The following is a 23575-nucleotide window of genomic DNA, read 5'->3' as shown; positions in this document are numbered from 1 at the left end:
TAGTGTATTCTCTCTCCAGTTTCTTTTTGGATGCATTTAGAGCAATGAGCTTTCCTCTTAGCACTGCTTTCATTGGGCCCCATAAGTTTTGGTATGATGTGCCTTCATTTTCACTAAATTCTAAGAAGTCTTTAATTTCTTTCTTTATTTCTTTCTTGACCAAGTTATTATTGAGTAGACCGTTGTTCAGCTTCCATGTATATGTGTTCTTTCTATTGTTTTTGTTGTTATTGAAGGCAAACCTTAGTCTGTGGTGATCTGATAGGATGCATGGGATTATTTCAATCTTCTTGTATCTATTGAGGCCTGTTTTGTGACCAATTATATGATCGATTTTGGAGAAGGTACCATGAGGTGCTGAGAAGAAGGTATGTTCTTTTGTTTTAAGATTAAATGTTCTATAGATATCTGTTAAATCCATTTGTTTCATAACTTCTGTTAGTTTCACTGTGTCCTGTTTAGTTTCTGTTTCCATGATGTGTCCATTGATGAGAGTAGGGTGTTGAAGTCTCCAACAATTATTGTGTGAGGTGCAATGTGTGCTTTGATCTTTAGTAAAGTTTCTTTTATTAATGTGGGTGCCCTTGCATTTGGAGCATAGATGTTCAGAATTGAGAGTTCATCTTGGTAGAATTTTTTGACAAGTATGAAGTATTCTTCCTTATCTTTTTGATAACTTTTGGTTGAAAATAGATTTTATTCTATATTAGAATGGCTAGTCCAGCTAACCCGAGGGTACAGAGACAGTATCCAAATGAACAATATCAGAAATGAAAAGGGAGATATAGCAACAGAAACTAAGGAAATTAAAAAAATCATCAGATCCTACTGCAAAAGCCTATACTGAACAAACTGGAAAATCTGGATGAAATGGACACATTTCTACACAGATACCAGGTTACAAAGTTAAATCAGGATCAGATAAACCATCTAAACTGTACCATAACACCTAAAGAAACAGTAGCCGCCATTAAAAGTCTTGCAACCAAAAAAAAGATCAAGACCAGATGGGTTTAGTGCTGAATTCTATCAGAACTTCAAAGAAGACCTAATACTAATACTCTTCAAACTATTCCACAAAATAGAAACAGAAGGAACACGACACATTTTTTTTTCTGTGAAGCCACAGTTACACTGATACCCAAACCACAAAAACACCCAAGAAAGAAAGAAAGCCTCAGAACAATTTCCCTTATGAATATCAATGCAAAAATACTCAATAAAATTATTGCAAACCAAATCCAAGCATGCATCAAAACAATCATCCATCATGATCAAGTAGGTTTCATCCCAGGGATGCAGGGATGGTTCAATATACTGAGATGGTTTAATATACTGAAATCCATCAATGCAATCCACTATATAAACAAACTCAAAGGAAAAAAAAACCCACATGATCATCTCATTACATGCTGAGAAAGCATTTGACAAAATTCACTACTTCTTTATGGTAAAAGTCTTTGAAATATCAGGAATTCAAGACCCATACCTAAATATAGTAAAAGCAATATACAGCAAACCAGTAGCCAACATCAAACTAAATGGAGAGAAGCTGGAAGCAATCCCACTAAAATTAGGAACTAGACAAGGCTGTCCACTCTCTCCGTATTTATTCAATATAGTACTAGAAGTCCTAACAATTAGACAACAAAAGGAGTTCAAAGGAATACAAATTGGAAAGGAAGAAGTCAAAATATTTGCAGATGATATGATAGTATATATATATATATATATATATATATATATATATATATATATATATATATGTATGTATGTATAGTATATGTATAGTATATGTATAGTATATATGATAGTATATATGTTTGCAGATGATATGATAGTATATATGTGCCCCCAAAAGTTCCACCAGAGAACTCCTAAACCTGATAAACAACTTCAGCAAAGTGGTTGGATATAAAATTATCTCAAACAAATCAGTAGCCTTCCTCTACTCAAAGGATAAATAGGCTGAGAAAGAAATTCGGTAAATGACACACTTCACAATAGACACAAATAATATAAAATACCTTGGTGTGACTCTAACTAAGCAAGTGTAAGATCTGTATGACAAGAATTTCAAGTCTCTGAAGACAGAAGTTGACGAAGCCCTCAGAAGATTGAAAGACCTTTCATGCTCTTGGATTGGCAGGATTAATATAGTAAAAATAGCCATCTTGCCAAAAGCAATATATAGATTCAATGTAATCCCCATCAAAATTCCAGCTCAATTCTTCATAGAGCTAGAAAGAGCAATTTGAAAGTTTATTTGGAATAACCAAAAACCCCAGATTGCGAAAACTCTTCTCAATAAAGAAAGAACTTCTGGGAAGAAACACCATCCCTGACCTCCAGTTGTACTACAGAGGAATAGTGATAACATCTGTATGGTATTGGTATAGTGACAGGCAGGTAGATAAATGGAATAGAATTGAAGACCCAGAAATGAACTCACACACCTATGGTCACTTGATCTTTGACAAAGGAGTTAAAACCATGGGGGGGGGGGGGAGACAGCATTTTCACCAGATGGTGCTGGTTCAACTGGTGGTCAACAGGTCAAAGAATGCAAATTGATCCATTCTTATCTCCCTGTACAAAGCTCAAGTCCAAGTGGATCAAGGACTTCCACATAAAACCAGATAAACTGAAACTAATAGAAGAGAAAGTAGGGAAGAATCTTGAACACATGGGCACAGGGGAAACGTTTCCTGAACAGAACACGAAAGGCTTGTGCTCTAAGATCAACAATAGACAAATGGAACCTTACATAATTGCAAATCTTCTGTAAGGCCAAGGACACTGTCAATAGGATAAAACATCAACCAACCGATTGGAAAAAAACCTTACCAACCCTATATCCAATAAAGAGCTTATATCCATTACATACAACGAACAAAGAACTTAGACTCCAGAGAATCAAATAACCCTATTAAAAATAGGGTACAGATCTAAATAAAACATTTTCAACTGAGGAATATTGAATGGCTGAGACACACCTAAAGAAATGTTAAACATCCTTAGTCATCAGGAAAATGCAAATCAAAACAACCCTGAGATTCCACCTCACATCAGTCAGAATGACTAAGATAAAAAACTCAGGTGACAGCAGATGCTGGCAAGAATGTGGAGAAAGATGAACACTCCTCCATTGTTGGTGGAATTGCACGCTGGAAATCATTCTGGAGGTTCCTCAGAAAACTGGACATAGTACTACCTGAGGACTCAGCTATACCACTCCTGGGTATATATCCAAAAGATGCTCCAACATATAACAAGGAAACATGCTCCACTATGTTCATAACAACCTTATTTTTAATAGCCAGAAGCTGGAAAAAACCCAGATATCCTTCAACAGAGGAATAGATACAGAAAATGTGGTCCATTTACACAATTGAGTACTACTCAGTTATTAAAAACAACGAATTCATGAAATTCTTAGGCAAATGAATGGAACTAGAAGTATCGTCCTGAGTCAGGTAACCCAATCACAAAAATAAACACATGGTATGTACTCACTGAGAAGTGGATATTAGCCCAAAAGTTCAGAATTCCCAAGATACAATTCACAAACCACATGAAGCTCAAGAAGAAGGAAGGTCAAAATGTTCCTGCTTTGGTCCTTCATAGAAGGGGGAACAAAATACTCATGGGAGAAAATACAGAGACAAAATGTGGAGCAGCAACTGAAGGAAAGGCCACCCAGAGACTGCTCCTTGTGGGGATCCACCCCATATACAGTCACCAAACACACACACTATTGTAGAGCCTTATAAATACAGAGGCTGATGCTCACAGCCAACCATTAGACTGAGCTCAAGGTCCCTAATGGAGGAGTTAGAGAAAGGACTGAAGGAGCTAAAGGGGTTCGCAGCCCCATAGGGAGAACAAAATTATCAACCAGCCAGATCCCCCCAAAGCTCCCATGGACTAAATCACCAACCTGGAAAGGGGATAACACTTGAAATGTAAATAAAATACCCCCCAAAAAGTGTTCTTGGTTGATGTTCTAGTTTAATGAGACCCCATCTCATAAAACAAAAGCAACAAACCAAAAGAAGTTGGATACTTTAAAAAGTGTTCTTGGCTGATGTTATAGTTTAATACAAGAACAGTTTCCTAGGATGAATGAGGCCCTGGGTTGGGTCCACAGCTCTACGAATAACTGAATTTTTCAGAACCAAAACAAGTTGGTTATTTGTTACTGGAAGTAATTACCATCAGCTTCACACATCTTAAATCCAACTGTTTATTTTGAATTTTATTTTAAATTATGTGTATTTCTGTGTGTCTAGGTTGTTATGTGCATATGAGTGTGGGTGCCCACGGAGGCTAAAAAAGAGCATTGGGTCCCCTGGATTTGGAGTTACAGGAAGCTATGAACTACCAGACATGGGTGTTGGGAATTGGACCTGGTCTTCTACAGCTGTAGCAAGGACTCTTAACTGTGAGACCATTCCCTAACTGTTTATCATTGACGTTTAAGTAACCTAGAATTACAAAATTTTACAGCTGAAATGAAAAACAAAACAAAGCAAAAACCAAACCCAAAAGAAAGCCAACCCTATAACAGAAAAGGGAAGCACTCCATGACAGCAGTGGTGAGGCTTCAGATAGAGACGCTGTTGGAAAGAACATCTCAACTCCCTTCAAAGGTAGAGATGTTAATGTAGTCTCACTTGCTCTTAGCCAACAGGCTGAGAAGTGAGTCTAAGTAGGTTCAAGATGTTTTTCTCACTTTCTCAAAGAGCCTTACAACAATTCCTTTCCCTGATTTCAGAATCTCCTTTCTCTCAGCAGAAGGATTCTCTAACTGCCTCAAATTAGGACCTTAATTTACTTGGCTGGATAGACGGAGATTTGTAATATTCCTTTGTAGGAAATTGGAACCATATAGCAACTTAGTATCCCACGGTGGTAGTGTGTAAGTGTGTCAGGGATGATTTATCTTTTCTAAGGATGCTTCCAATAATTTCTGTGAAATCTCAAGAATTATTTATTAATTTACAGAGTAGGATAAGCTGAACCTGTAATGGAGGCTCTAGGCAGGAGCTCTGCTGTTGTGTTCTGCAGAGACAATTAGGAACTGTTCAAAGGTCTTTGCTTATATGTATTGAAGATAGCTGCATTTTCTTTCTCATATAGGGAAAAATGGAACAGACTGTTGCCAGTGTTCCACACATTCTGAAGTACACTCTATGCAGAAGGCCATTTTCTCCTACAGGGAGACATTTTGGAGAAAGATGTTATTATCATTCTTTCTTTTATTAAATACTTATTGGATTCTGAACAACTGACAGAAACTTAATAATGAGGCTTAAATTAAAAATAAATATCAAGCAGCATAAATGTATGTCTTAATTTGTGTTTTAATGAAATTCTTAGGAGGTATAAAGCGCTGCAGCCACTGGCTACATGCTGATATTTATGACAATGTGCTGGTGACTCAGGAACACACTACTCAGTGTGGTCACCACCATCTTAGTGATTTCAGATACTGCAGGGACTGTCTAATGTCACTTCTTAGAATACATTCCATTGCTAAGTGACACATGGCTATAGTTTGTTAATTCTTTTATAGATATCAAATGGTACTTTATTCCTGTTCTGTACATTAGTTAGAACTATACTTATTTTATTTTATTTATTTTTTTATGAAGCAGGATCTATCTTTTTAAAATTAATTAATTAATTAATCAATTAATTTTATTGGGTATTTTCTTCATTTACATTTCGGTGCTATCCCAAAAGTCCCCCATCCCCTCCCCCCCCCAATCCTCTACCCACCCACTCCCACTTCTTGGGCCTGGCGTTCCCCTGTACTGAGGCATATAAAGTTTGCACAACCAATGGGCCTCTCTTTCCACTGATGGCCTACAAGGCCATCTTCTGATACATATGCAGCTAGAGACACAAGCTCCGGGAGGTATTGGTTAGTTCATATTGTTGTTCCACCTATAGGGTTGCAGATACCTTTAGCTCCTTGGGTACTTTCTCTACCTCCTCCCTTGGGGACCCTGTGGTTCATCCAATAGCTGACTGTGAGCTTCCATTTCTGTGTTTGCTAGGCCCCAGCATAATATCTCAAGAGACAGCTATATCAGGGTCCTTTCAGCAAAGTCTTGCTAATGTATGCAATGGTGTCAGCGTTTGGAGGCTAATTATGGGATGGTTCCCCGGAATAGGCAGTCTCTAGATGGTGCATCCTTTTGTCTCAGCTCCAAACTTTGTCTCTGTAACTCCTTCCATGGGTGTTTTGTTCCCAATTCTAAGAAGGGGCAAAGTGTCCACACTTTGGTCGTCATTCTTCTTGAGTTTCATGTGTTTCACAAATTGTATCTTATATCTTGGATATTCTAAGTTTCTGGGCTAATATCCACTTATCAGTGAGTACATATCATGTGAGTTCTTTTGTGATTGGGTTAACTCACTCAGGATGATGCCCTACAGGTCCATCCATTTGGCTAGGAATTTCATAAATTCATTCTTTTTAATAGCTGAGTAGTACTCCATTGTGTAAATGTACCACATTTTTTGTATCCATTCCTTTGTTGAGGGGCATCTGGGTTCTTTCCAGCTTCTGGCTATTATAAATAAGGCTGCTATGAACATAGTGGAGCTTGTGTCCTTCTTACCGGTTGGGACATCTTCTGGATATATGCCCAGGAGAGGTATTTCGGAATCCTCCGGTAGTACTATGTCCAATTTTCTGAGGAACCGCCAGCCTGATTTCCAGAGTGGTTGTACAAGCTTGCAATCCCACCAACAATGGAGGAGTGTTCCTCTTTCTCCATATCCTCGCCAGCATCTGCTGTCACCTGAATTTTTGATCTTAGCCATTCTGACTGGTGTGAGGTGGAATCTCAGTGTTATTTTGATTTGCATTTCCCTGATGATTAAGGATGTTGAACATTTTTTCAGGTGCTTTTCAGCCATTTGGTATTCCTCAGGTGAGAATTCTTTGTTTAGATCTGAGCCCCATTTTTAATGGGGTTATTTAATTTTCTGGAGTCCACCTTCTTGAGTTCTGTATATACATTGGATATTAGTCCCCTATCTGATTTAGGATAGGTAAAGATCCTTTCCCAATCTGTTGGTGGTCTTTTTGTCTTATTGACGGTGTCTTTTGCCTTATAGAAGCTTTGCGATTTTATGAGGTCCCATATGTGGATTCTCAATCTTACAGCACAAGCCTGTTCTATTCAGGAATTTTCCCCCTGTGCCCATATCTTTGAGGCTTTTACCCACTTTCTCCTCTATAAGTTTCAGTGTCTCTGGTTTTATGTGGAGTTCCTTGATCCACTTAGATTTGATCTTAGTACAAGGAGATAGGAATGAATCAATTCACATTCTTCTACATGTTAACTGCCAGTTGTGCCAGCACCATTTGTTGAAAATGCTGTCTTTTTTCCACTGGATGGTTTTAGCTCCCTTGTCAAAAATCAAGTAACCATAGGTGTGTGGGTTCATTTCAGGGTCTTTAATTCTATTCCATTGGTCTACTTGTCTGTCTCTATACCAGTACCATGCAGTTTTTTATCACAATTGCTCTGTACTACAGCTTTAGGTCAGGCATAGTGATTCCACCAGAGGTTCTTTTATCCTTGAGGAGAGTTTTTCCTATCCTAGATTTTTGTTATTCCAGATGAATTTGCAGATTGCTGTTTCTAATTTGTTGAAAAATTGAGTTGGGATTTTGATGGGGATTGCATTGAATCTGTAGATTTCTTTTGGCAAGATAGCCATTTTTACTATATTGATCCTGCCGATCCATGAGCATGGGAGATCTTTCCATCTTCTGAGATCTTCATTAATTTCTTTCTTCAGAGACTTGAAGTTCTTATCATACAGATATTTCACTTTCTTAGTTAGAGTCACGCCAAGGTATTTTATATTATTTGTGACTATTGAGAAGGGTGTTGTTTTCATAATTTCTTTCTCAGCCTATTTATTCTTTGTGTAGAGAAAGGCCATTGACTTGTTTGAGTTAATTCTATATCTGGCTACTTCACTGAAGTTGTTTATCTGGTTTAGGAGTTTTGTGATGGAATTTTTAGGGTCACTAATATATACTATCATATCATCTGCAAAAAGTGATATTTTGACTTCTTCCTTTCCAATTTGGATCCACTTGATCTCCTTTTCTTGTCGAATCGCTCTGGCTAGCACTTCAAGTACAATGTTGAATAGGTAGGGAGAAAGTGGTCAGCCTTGTCTAGTTCCTGATTTTAGTGGGATTGCTTCCAGCTTCTCACCATTTAGTTTGATGTTGGCTACTGGTTTGCTTTAGACTGCTTCTATCATGTTTAGGTATGGACCTTGAATTCCTGATCTTTCCAAGATTTTTATCATGAATGGGTGTTGGATTTTGTCAAATGCTTTCTCCGCATCTAATGAGATGATCATGTGGTTTTGTCTATGAGTTTGTTTATATAGTGGATTATGTTGATGGATTTCCATATATTAAACCATTCCTGCATCCCTGGAATGAAACCTCCTTGGTCAGGATGGATGATTGCTTTGATGTGTTCTTGGATTTGGTTAGCAAGAATTTTATTGAGGATTTTGCATCGATATTCATGAGGGAATTTGGTTTGAATTTCTCTTTCTTTGTTGGGTCTTTCTGTGGTTTTCAATATCAGAGTAATTGTGGCTTCAGAGAATCAATTGGGTAGAGTACCTTCTGCTTCTATTTTCTGGAATTAGATCTTTCAATGTCTGATAGAAGTCTGCACTAAACCCATCTGGTTCTTTTTTTTTTTGGTTGGGAGACTATTAATGACTGCTTCTATTTCTTTACGGGATATAGGACTGTTTAGATCATTAATCTGATCCTGATTTAACTTTGGTATCTGGTATCTGTCTAGAAATTTATCCATTTCATCTAGGTTTTTGAGTTTTGTTGAGTACAGCCTTTTGTAGAAGGATCTGATAGTGTTTTGGATTTCTTCAGGATCTGTTTTTATGTCTCCCTTTTTATTTCTGATTTTGTTAATTAGGATGCTGTCCCTGTGCCCTCTAGTGAGTCTGGCTAAAGGTTTATCTATCTTGTTGATTTTCTCAAAGAACCAGCTCCTGGTTTGGTTGATTCTTTGAATAGTTCTTCTTGTTTCCACTTGGTTGCTTTCACCCCTGAGTTTAATTATTTCCTGCTGTCTACTCCTCTTGTGTGAATTTGCTTCCTTTTGTTCTAGAGCTTTTAGGTGTGTTGTCAAGCTGCTATTGTGTGCTCTCTCTAGTTTCTTTTTGGAGGCACTCAGAGCTATGAGTTTTCCTCTTAGAAATGCTTTCATTGTGTCCCATAAGTTTGGGTATGTTGTGGGTTCATTTTCATTAAACTCTAAAACGTCTTTAATTTCTTTCTTTATTCCTTCCTTGACCAAGTTTTCATTGAGAAGAGTGTTGTTCAGTTTCCGTGTGAATTTTGGCTTTCTATTATTTATGTTGTTATTGAAGATCAGCCTTATTCCATGGTGATCTGATAGGATGCATGGGACAATTTCAATATTTTTGTATCTGTTGAGGCCTGTTTTGTGACCAATTATATGGTCAATTTTGGAGAAGGTACCATGAGGTGCTGAGAAGAAGTTATATCCTTTTGTTTTAGTATAAAATATTTTGTAGATATCTGTTAAATCCATTTGTTTCATAACTTCTGTTAGTTTCACTGTGTCCCTGTTTAGTTTCTGTTTCCATGATCTGTCCATTGATGAAAGTAGTGTGTTGAAGTCTTCCACTATTATTGTGTGAGGTGCTGTGAGGTTTTGAAGTCTCCCACTATTATTGTGTGAGGTGTGCTTTGAGCTTTACTAAAGTTTTTTTTTTTTAATGAATGTGGCTGTCCTTGCATGTGGAGCATAGATATTCAGAATTGAGAGTTCCTCTTGGAAGATTTTACCTTTGATGAGTATGAAGTGCCCCTCCTTGTCTTTTTTGATAACTTTGGGTTGGAAGTCGATTTTATTAGATATTAGAATGGTTCTTCCAGCTTGTTTCTTCAGACTTTTGCTTGGAAAATTGTTTTCCAGCCTTTCATTGTGAGGTAGTATCTGCCTTTTTCCCTGAGATGGGTTTCCTCTAAGCAACAAAATGTTGGTTATGAAGCAGGATCTTTCTATGTAGCCTAGGCTATCTTTGAACTTTTCAATCCTCCTGCTTCAACCTCTCAGGTAGTGGGGTTCATTTTGAATTTTAACATATGGCATATTTAAATCAGTTCTATTTTCTCAACCATTCATGGAACTGAGAAATATTCGTTTTCATCTATTTGTGACGTTAGTCTAACCCAGTCCTTTCCATGTTAGTCCCTACCCACTGCAACTGGGAAGCTGCATTGCAATGGGTTTACTGCCTGAGTGATACTATTGCTACTTGTCATAGTTCCATTCTAGCTGCCCCTGACCAGTACATCCAGAATGCCACTGAATTCTTCCTGCTCTACTCTCCTTCCAAATCTCCAGTACCATATAGTAATAATAATTCTATTTTGGAAAAACAGTACCAAAATGTTTTTCTGAGACTTTTCACTATGTTAAAAATTGAATGGATTGGCCCACATCCTGATTCTCTGTTTCCTTTTGTTTATGTTGTTTACTGAACCACCATTTTGCCAGGTTTGTACAATCTGAGTTACTCATTTAAATAGGGCCATCATAAGCATTCATAAAAAGCTCTGCTCTCATCTGTTCATACAAATATCCTCAAGGTATCTCTGTGTTGGATTCTTTACTTACACTGAATTACTACCTTTGAATATAAATAGCATACAGCACTAGACTTCATTGCTAATTTTAAAATATTAAACCCATCTATTGCCTTATTTTTTTTTATAACCAACCAATCATTATGTTATTTGGGGTGTATCTCTGAACAATTTGCAGGAATAATTTCCGTTTTGTGTTCATTGCTCTTCAGTCAAGTACTTGTGACCACATTGATTTTTGGAGCCATCTTATTGGTTTCTATCACCATAGTACCCTCCCTTCTTTATTTGTCACAAGGACATTTTGGTCTTGCTCAAAAAGCTTCCGAGTGTTTTCAGGTCCTATAGAGTAAATACCTTCTTTGGCTTGCTATTTTGTACCCTTCACAATATAGCCTCAGCACATATATTTCACTATTAGATAGAAAGCACTGGTATCACATGGTTATAAGAACTATTTGCTAATTTTTTTAGGTAAAACTTTCTTTAACCCCAGTTTTCCTACTAGGAAGTACAGATAATAATAGTGTATATTTTCTAGGGTTGCAATGATTGAATGAAACGCTTCCTGTAAAGCATTAAACACAGTGCCTGCCACAACAGTTATCTTGCAGTTGCCCCTTCTCTACTCATTGCTATTGTAATCATTGTTAGTATTACTGGTGTAGCAGTGCTGGGTGAGACAATAGGTCAACTTTGTTTATGCAGTTTTGTTTATCATCAGCTCAGCTCTACTCTGTGTTTTAGAAGTAAAATCACGACATTTCTGTGGAACTGAGAACTCTGGCCTACTAGTGCTTCATTCATCCTCCACCTTTCCACTCTGACTTTCTTGTTGTCCTGGAACCCAACATACAGGCTGTGCATAGAAGCCTAGTACCTGTCTGTCCTCTTCTTTCTTTTTCTCTTTTTCCTTTTCTTCCTCATCCTCCTCTTCTCTTTCTTTGAGTCAGAATCTCACCCTGGATCCCTGGCTAGCCACAAGTTTGTACTACCTCTGCTTCAGCCTCCTAATGCTGGGATAGCAGCCATTTGCCACCTCACCTGGAACACATGTTTTTCTTCTATCTATCTATCTATCTATCTATCTATCTATCTATCTATCTATTTATGTATCTATCTATCTATTTATCTAATGTGTATAGGCATTTGGCCTGCATCTATGTCTATTCACATGAGCATGCCTGGTGCACATGGAATCCAAAAGTGTCAGATCTCCCGAAACTGAAATTATATAGTTGTGAGCTACCATGTGGGCCCTGGGAACTGAAGCAAGGTCCTCTGGAAGAGTAATCAGACCTCTTAACCACAGAACAATATCTCCAGTCTCCCTTGTATTTCTTATTGGGAATTATTTATAGAGAAAGATCTGTTGTTGTATTTTATAGAACACATTGAAAATTGTTATGGCCTTTGCTTAACAAAATTATTGATAAATACTAAATTCCATAAATAAAGTGTGATGTATCATTACACCAGAACACTATTCAGTATTAATTTGGCACAATGCACTAACCTGTGCTGAAATAGTATTCTTAGTAGGCAAGAGGTTCACTCTTGTATAATGCCATTTATAGGAAATGACCAGATTAGGCACAGGACATAATAGGTTTGTGCTTGCTTTGGGGTATGGGTGGCAATGAGAAATAACTACAAATGGGAAGGAATATCTTTTGAGTTAATGAAAACATGTTTGTATAGTTTCATGACATTTTATCATGTGTATAAAAGCTGCCACAATATAGATGTAGAACTGTTTGATGATTACAACAATTTTGCCCAGGTTTCTCTCTTGTGGATGTATTTATTTGCAAGATGCCTAAGACCATGTATACTGCCATGTAAAAGGAAGATAATAAAGTCCACCAAAGATACCTCTTCATTGTGGAAAATTAAGTGTCAAAATGCTGATAATAATTAAGCTAAATAGAAATAAAATATAAAGTACATTCAATAGGTAGGTATGTGTAAGTTTTCTATCAAATATTAATATTCATATATCCATAATCTGTATTTGGATTCAATTCGTTTCACATTCCTTCCTCCCCAATTTCTCCCCTACCACTGCCCTCTTTGCTTTCTTATTTTATATACCCTCCTTTCTTAAGGCAAGCACTTTAATGATTAGGCTATCTCCACAGCCTCTGATCTTTTAAATTAACAAATCTAATATCCATAGAGTTCATTTTGTGCTGTCTGTATGTGCATGGGTGTGAGACTTTACTAGTTTTATGTCAACTTGACAAAAGCTAGAGTCATCTGAGAGATGACTCTCTTCTCTATTTCTTATCAAGAAAACACCTCCATAAGATAAGGCTGTAGGCAAACTTATAGGGCATTTTCTTAATTAATGATTGCTATGGGAAGGCCCAGCCTATTGTGGATGGACCCACCCTGGACCTGTGTTCTGTAAGAAGCAGTGGGAGCAAGTCAGGAAGCAGCACTGCTCCATGGCCTCTGCATTAGCTTCTGCCTTCAGGTTCCTACGCTGCTTGATTTCACTCCCTCACTAATTTTGATGATGAATTGTTATATGGAACTGTGAATGAAATAAGCCCTTACCTACCACGGTGCTTTTAGTCATGGTGTTTTATCACAGCATTAGTAACGGTAACTACGACAAGGCCATCTACTGGAGCATTAGTAGCCTCTCAGACGTGCATCCCTGGAAAAAAGTAGCTTTCCCTAGCTCATCAGCCATCAAATGCCAATGGCTCTGCAGATTGGGGTAGGATTTAGTTACAGATGGTTGGGATACACCATGTGAGTGCTGGGAATTCAACCCTGGCTGTCTGTGAGAGAAGTCAGTGCTCTTAACTGCCAAGTCATCTCTCAAGTCCTCCTCAAGTGTGACTTTTAGGGTCTTTTCATTCTGAATCATTATCCATGCTTCATGTTGTTCCATGGCAACATTGCTAGTCATCCTGGAGAGTAGGCTTGCTCTCATTCCCCACAGACAAGCCATAGCCAGTGTATGTGTCAGCTGTCTGTGAATATTCTGAGCTTTGTGGTCAAAACGCTCAGAATGCTTCCAGCACTTCCACAGCCTGGAGCCTTGGTTTGAGTTATACTAACTTCCTGAGTGGGTTATAAGAATACCATCTTCATTGTTTCGAATTTCATTTGGCTTTTAGCAACCCAACCTAATTGACTCCTCTTTTATTTCCTCTCAAAAGACTCTTAGCATTTCTTTCAAGGCAGAGTATTACTTTTCATTTCACTGTCAACTTGCCAGTGATGAAAATCACCTGAACAGGGAGGGGGCCTCAATTGAAAAACTGTCCTGATTGTGTTGAGTGACTCTTCTTGAATTGTGGACAGAACCTTCTGGTAGTAAGCGAGGTGAAAGGGTCACTCAGTCTTCTGTGTTCACTAAGTCTTCTTTGCTGCAGTTAAGTTAATTTGTCCTATTTTTTGTTTGTTTGTTTGCTGCTATGAAAATTGGCATTTCTAAGCTTACGTTTTGGAGTATGGATCTGTGGCTGTCCTGGAATCTTCTGGCATTACATTTAAACTAAAGAAAAACCCATCCTTGAAGATTGAGCATCTACCAATTGTCATTCTCCATCTCCAAACCTGTGAGAGACATTCACTGTAGCATGACTACAACTGCTGAGGGACCCAGGCTCAAGTGCCAAGTAGCTCTCAAGTTCCCAGCTCTCATAAATCCACATAAATTGGGAATCAACTCTGTGATTTTGTTTATTTGGAAACCTATTATTTTTCCCATATATGGTTTCAGTAGATACTCTTTTTCTTTCAGAACTTTGAATAAGCAATGTGCAATTTGTGGAACATTGTTTTGTACTTGACAATTGCTCCCTCTGGCTGACCTTAATACTCTCTGTTTGTATTACACATTTGTTTATTATTTCTTTCTTGCATTTGTATGGTGAATTGCTATTCCAGTTCCTGTATGTTTTAGATCTGGAGTTTCTTTTTAGATTTCCTATTTCTTATTGATATTCTGATTTTGTCCATATGTAATTTTACTATCTTTGCCTATATTTGCCTTTTTAAAAAGATGATCATGTTTATCATTATTGTTCTTATAGTATTTGTCTTCTCTGGGTGCCATGGGAGATTCTTCTGGTAAATTTTGTTATTGTTCTTACTTTCATTAAAGGATTTTTTTCTTGGTGTACTGTTATTGTTGTTGATAATGTGTGTGTGTGTGTGTGTGTGTGTGTGTGTGTGTGTGTGTGTTAGGTAGTGTACTTGAACCTTATAGCATGCTAACTCTAGATATCAAATTATTTTTTTATGCACTGTTTGCTGTTCTTTGCCCTTTTATTTGTAGGATATCTCTTTTCCAGATTTCAAGAGAAAGCATAAAACTGGGGTGTTTTCTGAGCCTGTGTCTTTCATTGGTCATACAAGATAACTTTTAGCTTTCCCTGTATATGTGTTTCTTTTTACTTTCCTAGTATTTAAATACTTGACTTCTTAAAGACGAAACAGAGCTAAGAAGAAAGAACTCTGAGATGCTGTTTATAAATCTCTTGGGAGAGTAGAAATTTCATAAAAAGTGGAAGAAAGTAAGGAAGGAAGAAAGGAAGGAAGGAAGGAAGAAAGAAAGAAATTCTAGTGATTGGTCACCTCTGTATATACATCTATAATCAGAAGCAGCAACCTCCAGTCAAGACACAGAATCTCAGTATTTAGAAGATAAGGTCTTTACTTCTCAATTTGCTGCCTATAGTGGGGTTGAGAACTAGGGGCAGAGAGACACTATAGTGCTCATAGGATAAACTAACAGAACGTGATTATAATTTACTGTCATGCCTGAAAACTGATTCAAATTGACTTCAGAGCTCCAAAATAATACAATTCCTGCTTGTGCAATAGTTGTTTAAGAAGAGAGATGAACTACTGGCATTACCTGAAGACTTTTCTCTTATGTACTTGTAATTTTAGTTTAAAATTGTAGTATAACTGCTGCAGAAATCCTTCGAAATGTCAATCAAAATACTTATACAATGCCTCCATCTCCCTTAAACTACTTGTTTGGTTTCTTACCTCACTTAAATTTAAAGCCAAAGTATTTACCAAGGACTATATAGCTCATGTAATGTGGTGCCTCCTGTTCCAGGCATTGCTCCCTACTACCTGATTCCTTATATATGCCCAGATACTCCTGATTCAGAGTCATGCGATTTCTGTTCCTGTCAGGAATACATGTTGCTCAAATATCTATTTCACTTTGTTTTCCTAGATGCTTTTGTTTGCATAGATTCTAGGCTGGTCTCAGGATAATAGCCCTTCCCTACTGTAGGGGTTCCTTGCATAGATTATGAAATATAGCTCTCTACCATAGCTGGCCTTTCCTCAAATATCTTCTTATCACTGGTAGATCTTTTCTAATATGTTACTTTTCTGTTGAGTTCTTTTCTGATTCCACCACCCTTGTTACCACATAATTTCGATGTTCTCCATAGAATTTAGAACTATTTAACACACTGTAGACTTAATTGCACACAATTTATCTTTGAAGGTGAAGACTTTGTTTGTTTTTTGGTGTGTCTGTTTCTATGTGTCCCTCGTGCATAGTGAATTTGCCTTAAATATCTTTTAAATGACTGGATCAACATATGTGTCACTAAGTAAAGGTTGTGTGAAAACTCCAAGTCTAAAGGGGAACATCATTTCAGAGTCAAGGAGATCTTTAATAAGGGGAATGATTTCTATAGTAGTTGTCCATATTCATTATGGAACAATTTAATTTCATCAGAGTGGCTCATATTCAGAATAGCATGTGTATTGTATGGAAATGACAAAGGAGGTATTCTACAGTTGGAGGAAAAAGAAACATATGTTATACATTTGTTACCTTTAATATAGCCTTATTCTATTTTAAAATAAATTAAGCTATATTTCAAAATATAATGAAACTATGCTCTTGCCCTATGGTATCTTAAATAACAATTTCTGTAAGCTATGAGATTATGTGGAGACAAAAATGAGGCAAAAGTTTATGTCTAACATAGTTAAAGATGCTGAATTTTGCTTCCATATCTCTGCATGTTTCAGCTGAAACTCACACTCCCTTGATCCTGGAGTGTTGTTACTCATAAAACCATCTTCTTAAGATAACCGTTGCACTGCAGAAACTGCCCTTAGCAATTCCAAAGCCTTTGTACAATGGACAACCCCCTCCCCGCCCTGACTCAGTGAACATGAAACACACAAGCAGACCATCTTCAGGTGGTCATATAGGGTAGATATCCACACTGTTGTTCAGCCTATGGAAACTACAAGAAACTGCAGGTGGAGGAGGGGGCTGGACTTGCAGTGCACTAGCTTGCTCTAAGCCCACTAAGATAAAATAAACCTGAGTTCTCCAACATTGGGGGTGCTGCTTGGTCTTTTGCTGGCCAGTTTTTCCATAGCACAGTAAATTCTCAAAATGTTTCTCTTTCCAGATGTGGTCAGAGGAATTGTCCATCAAAAGTTATTTATGGAATATGTACAAGGGACTGAAATGTTTGTGGAAATTCAAGATGATAAGTTATGCTTCTGTTGTCTACTGACAGTATAAACTGAGAAGTCGTTAATGATAGGACAATATTGAAAGCTCTAGGGAGTAAACTTACAAAGAGAGCACGGGGGACCCACTCTGTTCACCAGGAAATACCAATGTATTGAAAAAAAAAAGTAAAGATTCAAGAAAAGGTTCTCAGATAAACTAGAGCTGAAGAAAGAAAGAGATGTGTGATTTTTCAAAAGTACAGTGTTTTGGTAAGGAGACAGTTTGTTGTGTGAGAAGACTTTTCCTATGGAGAGGCAACACACACTCACCCCCAATAGTAAGCCCATGACAGACCAAAATACCACCAAAGTCTAACTTCATGAACCAATGAGTTTTATTGGGGTTGCCTACAGGAATATGGTGATGGGTTACTTAGAGGAACAGAAATGATTCAAAGAGAGTTGAATGACCAAAGGCAACCCCAGCAAGGGTTTGTAAAGCTAGGAACCTCGAGCACACTGCTAAGCCTGCAGGCAGCTCAACAAGTTGAAGAGTGTCCTTCCCAAGTGTCTCAGGTTGGTCCGGGCAGCTCAGCTGGTTTAGGCTTCTTCCATGCTGCTGCTCTGGTCTCAGGTTTCTTTGCAGCCTTGGCTTATCTGAGAAGCTTTGCAGTTTGATTTGTTAGAGAGTGACTCTCAGCTGTCTACATTGCTTACTCTGGGAGGAAGGGAGGGGTCTAGTGGATCTGATCTGTTTCAGGGACTTCTTGAAGTCTTTTGAGTCGTTTACCTTCAGTTTTAAGGAGTTTTCATGGGAGATGGAAAGTTTTAATCTTAGAGGAAACTGTCAAACAATTCAGGCAAAGTAAAAGAGAGCTAATATAGATTTGGGGACATGGGTTAGTGGTAGGGTACTTTCTTAGCATGCATGAAGCTCTGGTTTCGATCCTGAATGAAGGAAGAATGCAAAAATGAAAGGAAGAAAGGAAAGAGAATTTAGGAAAAAACTCATAGCACATTTAAAATGTAAAGTGATCAAAAATATGGGGTGACACAAAATTTGAATAGTAAACTTGGGTCAGATCATGTGTCATGCTAGAGTAGAGTGCCAGTTTATTAAAGGCTATGAGGAACAAGGGTCATGTTTTCCAAAAAGACTGACATGAAAGAAATGATTATTTTATTTTGAGCATTTATTATGACTGTGAGTCCTGTTGCCTTCTTTTTCCATGGATTCAGTCAGTACTACTATCCACAGGTTCTTCATCTGTGCATTTAACTAATGAAAAACACTAAACACATTCAGACATTCTCTTTGTCATTATGCCTTAAACAACACATTGTAAGGATTTAGCAAATAGCATTTACATTGCATTAGGAATGACTTACAAGTATATTAGTATGTTTGTAGATTATATAAAACTTTACACCATTTTCTGTAAAAGACTTGAGAGACTGCAGAATTTGGTGTCTGTAGGGGTAATGAATTCTGGAATCAATTCTACATTCACAGAGAAAGATAATTGTGTATGTTCCTTATTTGACCCTTACATCAAGCATACAAAGAACACATATCCTCATGTATTATACAAGGGAGGTAGACGTGGAGGAAAAAAGTGCATAGCTCAAGGTTATAAAAATAAACCGAAGAGGGAAGGGTTGAACTGAAGTTTGACCAACTTCAAAGAATGAATGACTGTTGTGGATTGCCCTGGTGCTCTTTGTATTTGGTGTTAATTCTGCTTCCTCAAAAGGGGCTTCCCCTACCAGGAGTGGATCATGTATTCAGGTGAACCTCTCCCCATTGTAACTGGTCAAATAAATGCTAAAGCCTGTGATTGGGCAGTGGAAGGGAAAGATGTGGCTGGAAGTTTTAGAGAGGGAGAGAGAGGAAGGAAGAAGGGGATATGGCAAGACAGAGGGGAGAGAGGAAGATGGTGGAAGAGGAGGTGGAAGGAAGATGGAGCAGAATCATATGGCCTGGAGGAATGGCAAGTAGCAAAGGATTTCATAGCTGGGAAATAGAGCCGTGAAGTGGTATATCTGCCTAGTCTAGGTGTGCAGCTTATAAATAGTATAATTCAGTTGTGTGTTCTTTACACAGCCTTATTGGGGTTGGAGACTTACCTCAAGAAATGACCACTGCTACTGCATTCCTCATGATCTGACTATTATGTCAGCAGAAATCAGACAAGATTTATGTATGAATTCAGCAGTGACAAATAGGCAGTCTCTTATGACTGTTGAAGGCATTAGAGGGATGAGACTTAGTATGAGCTTTAATATAGAGGCTTCTGCAGTTTTGTTGACTCATTAATCAAATTATACTCTTAGGTCATCAGCATTACAACGCACTTATTAGAAATCACAGTATCTTTGACATATTGTGGTGTCTGCAGTATTTGCGATAACACAGAGGCATGGATTGAGCACCAGATATACTTGGTCTCCCTTCTAGAGTGAAGTAATAGGAGTGTAGTGTGTACTATAAGAAATGTTTAGAAAAGGACAGCCTACTTTCTGAGGCCCTATGAGAAGTTTTACTTTTCCTAAAAGGTACCTACCTAATCCTTGAATTGACATTCTTTCAGTGTTGGAAGGCAGCTGATACATGTGAATTGTTTATCAGCCACAGACTGCATGATAAACCTAGAAATCCTGCATATGCAGATCATAGCTAACCTGAAGGCTACAACTGTACTTTGCATTGAAGCTGGCAATGATGTCATTTATGCTAACTGCCACCGTGAAAACACAGATTGCTCACTGATTCATGAGCCATGTCTATGGGGACAGTGGTGACTATAATTAGAAGCTTATATCAACTTAACACTGCTGCTTCTCTTTTCTACATTCCTCTGTCTGTAATGCCTTCTCCCCCTTTTTAAATAGGTGGCTTGTGACAAAGTCAATATGTATAGGCAAAGCATGCAGTTCCTAGATGCGCTTGGAGACAACCCTCTGGAACACATGCTGAACCTTGCTTCTTTCCTCCCAGAGAACTTTCATTTGTTTTTCTTGTTCAGAGCATAGGTAGGAAGCCCAGTGGAAAATCCAAGCAGGAGAGGCTTCTTTCAAACACATTAATCTTAAGAAGGGTTGGGGGATACTATATGGGACTTCACGTGTGACATGTTCAAATTCCACTGTGAGGAAGTAGCTGTGAAAAAGTGCAGAGACAGTGATTTTGTTATAGCATGTTCTGCCAAGTAGCCACATTGAATACACATACAGCCATATGAGTCATAATTCCACCTTTATGGTCATAATAAAGAATAAATAAGTCATACGAAAAGGTCTAGGTCTTTTCACTCTCATGAGCAAATAGCACCTTAGAATTGTTTATCAAAGAATGACTCATCAATTGGGTCTGGCCTCCATAACTCTGCACTTTGATTGGTTGTAGTTTTCTGTAGTGGTTTTCATCTATTGGAAAATTTCCTTGATGAGGGGTGAGAGTTATATATACCTGAATGAATGGGAATAACTGTTTAGAATGTAGTTAGGTATTATGCTGGCTTAGTACAAAGGTGCTGGTATGTTCTCCTCCAAGACATATGGTTTCACTAGCTCTGGATAGTTTGCTAGCCTTCCAGTATGAGGCATGATTTTCCTCTTATTAGTTAAGTCCAGTTAGAGAGCTGTAAAATCCAGAGAAACAGTTTTGTGTGTGTGTGTGTGTGTGTGTGTGTGTGTGTGTCAGTGTGTGAGATTATATTTTAGAAATGTCAGAGAAGCTACACACATGATGTCTCACCAACATGGCTGCACAAACATGACCTGAACTAGGACTACAAAAATAAACATTCTGACCTGGAAGGGAGAGAGCTTACAAAGCACAAACCATACACAGAAACTAAGACTAAGGCATGTTGAAAGTTTTCCCCCTGGGAATAACACACTATTTGATTATACTATAGCAGATGGTCATCCCTGAAAACATATACTTACCAGTAACATTATACAGCCTGAAGAGGTTATATTTAATATATTTAGGAACACACACACACATGTGCACACACACACACACACACACACACACACACACACACACACATGTAACAATGAAACAAAAAGAGGACATGAATTTGAAAGAGATCAAAGTGGGATAGATGGGAGGGGTTGGAGGGAGGAGCAGAAGGGGCAAATGATGTAATTATACTCGTCAAAGTTAAAAAAAATGAAAATCTAAACAGATAAAAAGAACAATCTCCCATCCAAAAGGATGATTCAGAGTCAGATAATTTTGTATCAGCAGCATACTTTTTTTTTACATAAATAAATGAGGTATACCTAATAAAAAATTGGAAAAAAAAATCTAGCGACTGCTGCACCCTGGGATCCATCCCATAATCAGCCTCCAAATGCAGACACCATTGCATACACCAGCAAGATTTTGCTGAAAGGACCCTGATATAGCTGTCTCTTGTGAGGCTATGCTGGTGCCTGGCAAACACAGAAGTGGATGCTCACAGTCAGCTATTGGATGGATCACAGGGCCCCCAATGGAGGAGCTAGAGAAAGCACCCAAGGAGCTAAAGGGGTTTGCAACCCTATAGGTGGAACAACAATATGAACTAACCAGTACCCCCAGAGCTTGTGTCTCTAGCTGCATATGTATCAGAAGATGGCCTAGTCAGCCATCATTAGGAAGAGAGGCTCCTTGGTCTTGCAAACTTTATCTGCCTCAGTACAGGGGAATGCCAGGACCAAGAAGTGGGAGGAGGTGGGTAGGGGAGCGTGGGGGTGGGGGGAGGGTATGAGGGACTTTCAGGATAGCGTTTGAAACGTAAATGAAGAAAATACCTAATAAAAACTGGAAAAAAATAACTGAGGTAATTAGAAGAGAGGTATCTGTGAGTTGAGTACTTTCTGCAGAAAATGATGCCCACAAAAGAGACAATCTAATAAGGACTCTTAATAGAGAGACTTCAGGGCTGTGGCACCCTTGAGGTGAGCTACTTCTGGAGATTAACATCACCTTGGATTAAATTAATTGGCTGTACTTAATCTGTGAGCACACATGCTAGTAATAAATCCAAAGACATTTGTTTACGTGAAACAAGCAGGTTGCATATCCAGTGACGTTTATACAGACCACACAAACTATTTACTCTTTTCTTCGTAAGGAAAGGTTCAACTTCTGGTAAGTACAAAACTATTTGAAATATTTCTCTTAAAAATATGGTATGCTCATTTTATTTTTGGCAATATCTTTCATATATAGAACACAAACCTCTGTTTTATCTTTAACCATTAGAACAATACATGCTATTAATAGTTATTGTCTGTTACTAAAATCTAACAGCAATCTTTGTAGCATGCTGATATTGATATAGGGAAAAGCTTTAGTGTTGGAAAATTGTGATTCCAGTTTAGTGAAATATAAGGAGAGTTTACTGTAGTTTTGCTTATAATAGCATTATATACTTATTATAGGAAACTACAATGCATTAAAGAACCTGCTTATAATTAAAAGGTTATGGCTACCACAACAACTAGTATATTTTTCTGCTGAGTATCTTTTCCCTCCTGCCCAACATGGCTATGGAAATTTGTGATGAAATGAATTAGTTTTGCTACAGTACCATGTGAATTGTTCCGAGAGTAAATATTTTCTCAGTAAATATTTGCTAGTTTTCTATACAATCTGTCTTCAACTTCCTGAATTCTTATCACATGGGAAAAATTAAATTGAAAATTGAATTAGTGAAAGGATATGTGTGTCTTTTAGGTCCATCATTTATTTTGCCAGATATATTGAGGCAACTGTTCAGGACAGAGTTAAAAGTGCTGTTGACTGAGGCCCATCACAAGGCAGGCAAGCATAGCCACAGCCAAACCTGGTGAACCAAAGTTAATATCTTTTCCTCCTTAATTTTGCAAAGTGTTCCTAATTGCTCCATTGTCTAACTTTTGGCAGCAGAATTTCTGAACACAGGAGGGAAGATACTGATAGCAAGCTAGCCCATCATCAGCAAACAATTTTAGTATACACTGTGCTGGAGGCAAATAAAATTTGTTATCTCCAGGGAGTTCGTCTGGAGGAAAGAAGCAGATCTCAAGATTCCAGTTTCCTTATTACCACTGTCTCTACTTATTCTCCAGAGTAAACTGAGTGCATTACTTAGTTTATTTTTTTAGCCAAGTCTAAAGTTTACTATTGCATTATTGTAATCTCATAGGAAATGTGTTTGAAAATGCTTATAAGAGAACCATCCGAAATTTCATTAATTTCACAAATTAAGAAAGAAGCTCAAATGGCAAATAGTACACTTTGCCATCAAGAGTTGGTGTTCACACAGCTGATCTTGCTTTTGTGAGGTGGCTCTGTGTTGCACTGGTTTCCCTTTCCTCCCGAGGGCATCCCTGCTACTCTGCATCTGGCATCAGAGCTTTCCATGAATT

General features: G+C 37.9%; 1 protein-coding gene across 4 annotated transcripts in view; it reads left to right on the top strand.

Moving 5' to 3' along the window:
- The window catches only part of Rp1 (retinitis pigmentosa 1 (human)), a 293594-nt gene that overhangs the window by 26754 nt on the left and 243265 nt on the right, over window positions 1-23575 (top strand). Inside the window, exon 1 of one of the 4 annotated variants that reach the window (NM_011283.2) lies at window positions 22199-22313. The exons of 2 other annotated variants lie outside the window; for them this stretch is intronic. The gene's annotated coding sequence lies outside the window, so the exon portion shown is untranslated. Of the gene's footprint in view, window positions 1-22198; window positions 22314-23575 lie in introns of those variants that run through there. One more of the 4 variants, NM_001370921.1, reaches the window with a different exon arrangement.

This window comes from Mus musculus, chromosome 1 (genome assembly GCF_000001635.26).
Source record: "Mus musculus strain C57BL/6J chromosome 1, GRCm38.p6 C57BL/6J".
Classification (NCBI taxonomy): Eukaryota; Metazoa; Chordata; class Mammalia; order Rodentia; family Muridae; genus Mus; species Mus musculus.
Note: the sequence above shows the minus strand (reverse complement) of the source record. Positions and strands in the feature narration are given on the sequence as shown.